Consider the following 6,933-nt stretch of genomic DNA (forward strand, 5'->3'; position numbering starts at 1 on the left):
TGTTTTACATTTTCGATGCGTGTACACGATCGAAATAGTTTTTTTCGATTGTGTGATTTGTTTAATGTTTATAATGTACGTTTCCCCTTTCAATTGATATGGTTGCGATTGTACAAATGAGGGTCTCCGTTTTAAAGGATGCGCTTTTTATCGTTTAAGTTTTTGTCGTCTCCGTTTAAATATTAGTATCCCTATTTAATAATATAGGTCTCTGTTTAACAAGTGATATCACTGCTAAGAATCGAGAGTTTACCGCTTTAACAACTTATATTTCCGACTAACAATTTGTGAATACTGGTCGCCTAAATGTGTTGTTATTGTCTGCAGCTTGTGATTATGGCGGTCGATCTAGTTAATGGGCGATGCTATTTGACATCGGTGAGTGGAGACCGTAGGGTCGAATTGAAAGTTCACATGATCCTCGACATCGGGAAGATCATCCGAAGGACACCGTTTACGACGATTCTTGGAGTTGGAAGTCGTATTCCAAGAGCGGATCCCTTCTTGATTCTCTGTTGCAAAAGATGCGATAGCTATACCAATAAATTCAGGGATCGGGGAAAGCATGCTCGACTTTCGAGGGCCCGCAAGATGTGACCCTCGTTCTTGGTCTGCGTTGCGATGGAGACGCGATCGTGTTTCGAAGAAGAAAAACACACTCGACTTTTCGAAGAGAGTTATTTATCCAAAACCTCACGAGAGACACGAGACTCCATCGGGAGTACTCTTCAGAGAACTCGTTGGACGAAAGGGAAGAAGAAAGAAATTTTTTGCAAAACACTCGATGGTGTACCTCATGAGTACAATCCTCTTCCTAAATACCTCCTACTCGGTTCCTAACTGGATCATTGATTATGTCGATGATCTACCTGGCATGGGGCGATACGCATGGGCTCGAGGCGACGCACAAGTGGCTTATGGAGGACATTCCACAGCGACCGCTCGAGTGCAAGCTAGATGCACGGGGAAGAAGACTAACAAAGGGTATATTAAGGGTTGCATAATCACGCTTAACATGTGGTTTTACGAGCTGACCGGAACCGGAAAGAAAGTCCGTTTCTGCAAGATCCCAAGGATGCTGTGCTACGGTGAAAATACTTACCGGAAGCAAGAGACGATAGAAACCAGTTTGTCATCTCTCGAAGGAAAAGAGGTAATAAATAATGAACAATGTGTTTAACAGTAGACGTTAATGTTTAAACATATTATTTACCTTTTAACTTTGTTCATTTACCGTTTAAAAATTATTTTTCACTGTTTAAAACTTTTGTTCTTTGTTTACGTTTATGCTATAATGTTTAAATATATAAGTTCAATGTTTAACTATAGTTTTTATTGTTTAAACTGAATGATTTTCAGCTAAGATTGTTTGGTTTACACATGTTAGTTTCTGAAATGGTTCCGGTGAATGCTCATGAAGATATATTTGTTCGGGCCAACCGTCGGTTAGATGCTATTGCTCAAGAACCACTTACTCGAAGGCAAGATGAGAGGACAACCTCTTCCGCGTGGCGCTCGACGCCATTCTCCTACTTCCATCCAAAAACGCCGCACGCATTCCTCGACGCCGGGAGAATCCCTCCCCTACCCCCGCCGATTGAACACCCCACTCGACGACTGACATCGACAGTCCCCGCATCGTGGCGGGACCCGACAAAGCACTAGGCGAGGGATGTCACTACAACTCTTCTGTAGGCTTGCTAGATATTGATGACCGAGTTCCCTCGGCTTGTCGCTTGGGTTGAGGCATTGGAAGGCCGGTCACAATCGACTGCGTTGTCCCTCCAAACAAATGAAGCACCGGATCGGACGCGGCGTCGAATTTCGACGACGACGACGTCATTAGAGAGGCCATTCGAAAACGGCCTCATTCGAAGAGGCTTGCGAAAAAGAGGAAAAACAATAATGCCTCTGCTCCACCGCAGATGATGATGAAACAATAGCGATGATCATCGGGCCGATGGTGTTACCGTTGATGACATGGTCATCACGGTGGAGGAGATCGCAGATGATGTTGCCATTGCTGGGTTGAAAAAGATCAACTGACTCGTCGTTAACAAAAATCATGAACTCGGTGGAACGGGCGGCTGACAGTGCGGCATCAAAGATGGACACAATCCCTGAAGAACAAGAACCAGCTAACATTGTGTCTCCCATTGATGTTGTTGTCGTGGCTACGGTTGAGAAGGTCGCTGACTTTATTGTCAACGAAATCATAGTCACTGGTGGAACCAACGGCCGACAAGATCGCATCGAAGGCGCACACAATCCCACAACAACAAAAAAATCATGTAAGGATATGTCTCCGCTTGATCGTCGCCTGCCGCGCCGCATCGAAGGAAGATGATGCTAGTGCTAAACACCGACAACCGTCAACAACAATGAGCCGCATGATGATCCCAAAACAAATCGTTGATCGAGGGTCAAGGGAATGCTCGAAATGGCGACGAGAGAGAAGAACATTACCAATCAAAAAAATTAGAAGAAGTTTGGAAAGTCTTTTATTCGAAGAAAAAAAAATACGCTGGCAATCACGCCTCAACAAGTACTGAATTGGAGTTGATAAGGATCTTCCTCAGCTGCCCTATGGACAAGTAAGTTTGAAGTTTTTATAGTATTGTTTAAACTATTACATGTTACCCTTTAAGTTATATAGTTAATGTTTAAATATCCCACATAACATTTAAACTATTACATGTTACCATTTAAGTTATATATTTAACGTTTAAATATTCCAGATAGAAATTAAACTATTATGTGTTACCATTTAATTTATATAGTTAACGTTTAAATATTCCACATAGAATTTAAACCATTGATGTATCAGTTAAATATTTATAATATTGTTTACGTATCTCATCTATCGCTTTAACACGCAACACTATCGCTGTGGAAGAATGACTCACGGCACCACACGGTCCGAGGCTATTTGATCCGCTTGAGGGGAAGGAGATGGTCGCAAACAATATGATGGACGCTTTCGTATGTATAATCCAAAATTACGTGAACATAGTGCCATATCGATATAAGAAGCGCCTCCATCACACGATCATCGGCGCTCGCTTATGTCAATGCGAAGAGACGACGATGATATCACTATGGCTATGATCGGAGATACTGCGCGTAACTTGCATGATATTCAAATTGTCATCCTCCCGATAATTATGAATGGTCACTTCCATGTCGTCATCCTTGACAATAACAAATAAGAATATATGCATTATTCTTCATGCCAAAAGCAAGGAATACAATAAACACCGCTAGAAATGGTAAGTGCTTTAATAATTTGTGTTTGAGTAATAGTGTTTGGTAAATAATCGGTATTTCTAATATCAACTTGTATACCTCCATAGCGGAACCTATTAGACCTTTGTATCGACATTGAGTTCGGTGAGTCGACGACCGCAGTACCCACTTGTTCACGACATCGAAACCCCACTGACGTAAATAAGGAAGTGTCGATCGCTACTGCTCTATGTGATGCGGTTTATCGAGCGATTACTCACCGATGAGAAGCTACGGCTACTGCAGATGGACATCCCTTATACTGCGATTAAAGTATGTTTCCCGCATACTTAAGGAGTGGAGGGCAGTTGGCATCACTGCCAAAAGGGAGTGTTTGAAAGTGGGTTCAAAGAATACGTTGTCTTAGTTTCAAATGTAAACCAGTTTAAATTCAATTCATTGTTTTCGAAGAACATGACAATTTTGTTAATGAAAATTTACATGTATCTATATTTATATATTTGACTCTTTTTTTAACCTTCCAGTATCATTGTTTAACTTGCATTTTCATTGTTTAATTTTAAGTTTCATTGTTTAAATGTCAATGTCATTGTTTAAATATCCAAATTACGGTTTAAGAGCTAACTAGTCACTTGTAAAAAAATAATAAATCATGAACAATGTGTTTAACGATGAGACGTTAATGTTTAAACATATTATTTACCATTTAACTTTGTTCATTTACCATTTAAAAAGTATTCTTCAATATTTAAAACTTTTACGCTTATGCTATAATGTTTAAATATATAAGTTCAATGTTTAACTATAGTTTTTTTATTGTTTAAACTCGAACGATTTCAGCTAAATTGTTTAGTTTACACATGTTAGTTTCCTGAGTTTGGTTTTATCGAATGCTGATGAAGATATATTTGTTAGGGGCCAACCGTTGGTTGGATGCTATTGCTTTCGAACTACTTGCTCGAAGGCAAGATGAAAGGGCAACCTCTTCCGCATGCGGGCTCGACGTCGTTCTCCTACTTCCGACCTCAAAACGCTCACGCATTCCTCGACATCGAGAAGCTCTCCCCTACCCCACGATTGCGACACCCCCACCAACGACGACATCGACGGTCCCCGCTTTGTGGCGGCCCCGACCGTGGCGGCGCTCCCGACGACATTAGGCGAGGATGTCACTCGCAACTCTTCTCGCAGCTTGCCGAGATATTGATGACCGAGTTCCCTCGGCTCGTCGCTCGGTAGAGGATTGGAAGGCCGATCACAATCGATTGCGCCCGTTCCTCCGAACAAATGAAGCACCACAGACGGACGGCGTTGGAATTCAACAACGACGACATCATCGGGGAGGCCATTCGAAAACGGCCTCATTCAAAGAGGCTTGCGAAAAAGAGGAAAACAATAATGCCTCCGTCTCCACCGCCGACTGATGATGAAACAATAGCAGTACTATCAGCGGCCAATGGTGTTACCGTTGATGACATGGTCGTCACGGTGGAGGAGATCGCAGATGATGTTGCCATTACCGTGGTTGAAAAGATCAATGACTCTGTCGTTAATAAAATCATGAACTCGGTGGAGCAGGGCGGTGACAGATGCGGCATCAAAGATGGACACAATCACGAAGAACAAGAACCAGCTAACATTGTGTCTCCCATTGATGTTGTTGTCGTGGCTACGGTTGAGAAGGTCGTTGACTCTATTGTCAACGAAATCATAGTCACGGTGGAACCAACGGCCGACAATGACCCAGTATCGAGGCGGACACAATCCCACAACAACAAAAAAATCATGTAAGGATATGTCTCCGCTTTGATCTCTGCCGCCGTGCCCGCATCGAAGGAAGATGATGCTCGGTGCTAAACATCGATAACTCGTCAACAACGAGTGCCGCATGATGATCCCAAAATAGCTGTTGACGAGGGTTAAGGGAATGCCACCGAAATGGTGATGAGAGAGAAGATCAATGCCAATAAAAAATTAGAAGAAGTTCGGAAAGTCTTTATTCCAAAGAAGAAAAAATACGTTGGCCAATCGCGCCTCAACAAGTACGAACAGGAGTTGATAAGGATCTTCCTTAATCGCCCCTATGGACAAGTAAGTTTGAAGTTTTTTTATAATATTGTTTAAACTATTACATGTTACCCTTTAAGTTATATATTTAACGCTTTAACTATTCCAGATAGAATTTAAAACTATTATATGTTACCATTTAATTTATATAGTTAACATTTAAATATTCGACATAGAATTTAAACGGTTAATGTATCAGTTAAATATTTACAATATTGCTTTACGTATCTACATACTCGTTTAATGGCGATGACTTGTCGTGTGGAAGAATGACTCATCGACCCCTCACACGGTCCAGGTTATTCGATCTGTTTGAGGGGAAGGAGATGGTCGCAGATGATGTGATGGACGCTTTCGTATGTATAATCCAAAATTTGCTGATGATAGTGCCATATTGTTATAAGAAGCGCACCTCCATCACACCACCACTAGCGATGTTTATGTCAATGCAGAAAGATGCACAGATACCACTATGGCTATGATCGGAGATGCCGGGTACAACGTGCATGATGTTGAAATTGTCATCCTCCCGATAATTATGAATGGCCACTTCCATGTCGTCATCCTTGACAATGACAAACAGGAATACATGCATTATTCTTCATGCCAAAGCAAGGAATATGATAAAGACGCGCTAGAAATGGTAAGTGCTTTAATAATTTGTGTTTGAGTAATAGTGTTTGGTAAATAATCGGTATTCTAATATCAACTTGTATATCTCCATAGCGGAACCTATTAGACCTTTGTATCGACATGGAGTTCGGCGAGTCGGCGACCACAAAGTAACCACTTGTTCACGATACTGAAACCCCAATATAGAAACAAGGAAGTGTCGACTGCGCCGTCTATGTGATGCTTTTTATCGAGCAGTTACTCACCAATGAGAAGCTACGGCTACCGCAGACGGACGCCCCTTATCTGCGATTAAAGTATGTTTCCCGCATACTTAAGGAGTGGAGGGCAGCTGGCATCACTGCCAAAGGGGAGTGTTTGAAAGTGGGTTCAAAGAATACGTTGTCTTAATTTCAAATGTAAACTAGTTTAAATTCAATTCATTGTTTTCGAAGAACATGACAAATTTTGTCAATGTAAATTTACATGTATCTATATTTATATACTTGACTCTTTTTTTAACCTTCCAATATCATTGTTTAACTTGCACTTTCATTGTTTAACTGTCAATGTCATTGTTTTACAATGGCTAGTCGGTGACAGTTTCATTGCAAGATCTACGATTGTGACCGGAGCCGTGGTAGCGGCTGCAACGTAACTCACGGACCTCAAAGGCTTATGACTCGATCCTCTTTCGCCTAGGACGGCCAAGTTGCCTTCTCTTCACAGGCGGTCGCAGATGCAGTTCACGATTTTCGTCCGTAGGCTTGTCATCGTATGGTATAGGAAATATAGCTTCCTTATATGCCAGTTTGTAATTGTCGACGGTGAAGTAGCCGCTAATAAATCAATGAACGTTGATGTCTGTCTACATTATTGCAGCGCAAGCGTGTTTGCACGGGATACCATAAACTTGCCACCTGCGACATGAGCATGTTCTGATGGCAAGATCTACAGAGTAGCTGCACTAGTCAATCACTTTATAACGATCATCGACACAATAACAAA

This window comes from Dioscorea cayenensis, chromosome 16 (assembly GCF_009730915.1).
Source record: "Dioscorea cayenensis subsp. rotundata cultivar TDr96_F1 chromosome 16, TDr96_F1_v2_PseudoChromosome.rev07_lg8_w22 25.fasta, whole genome shotgun sequence".
In the NCBI taxonomy this organism is placed as follows: Eukaryota; Viridiplantae; Streptophyta; class Magnoliopsida; order Dioscoreales; family Dioscoreaceae; genus Dioscorea; species Dioscorea cayenensis.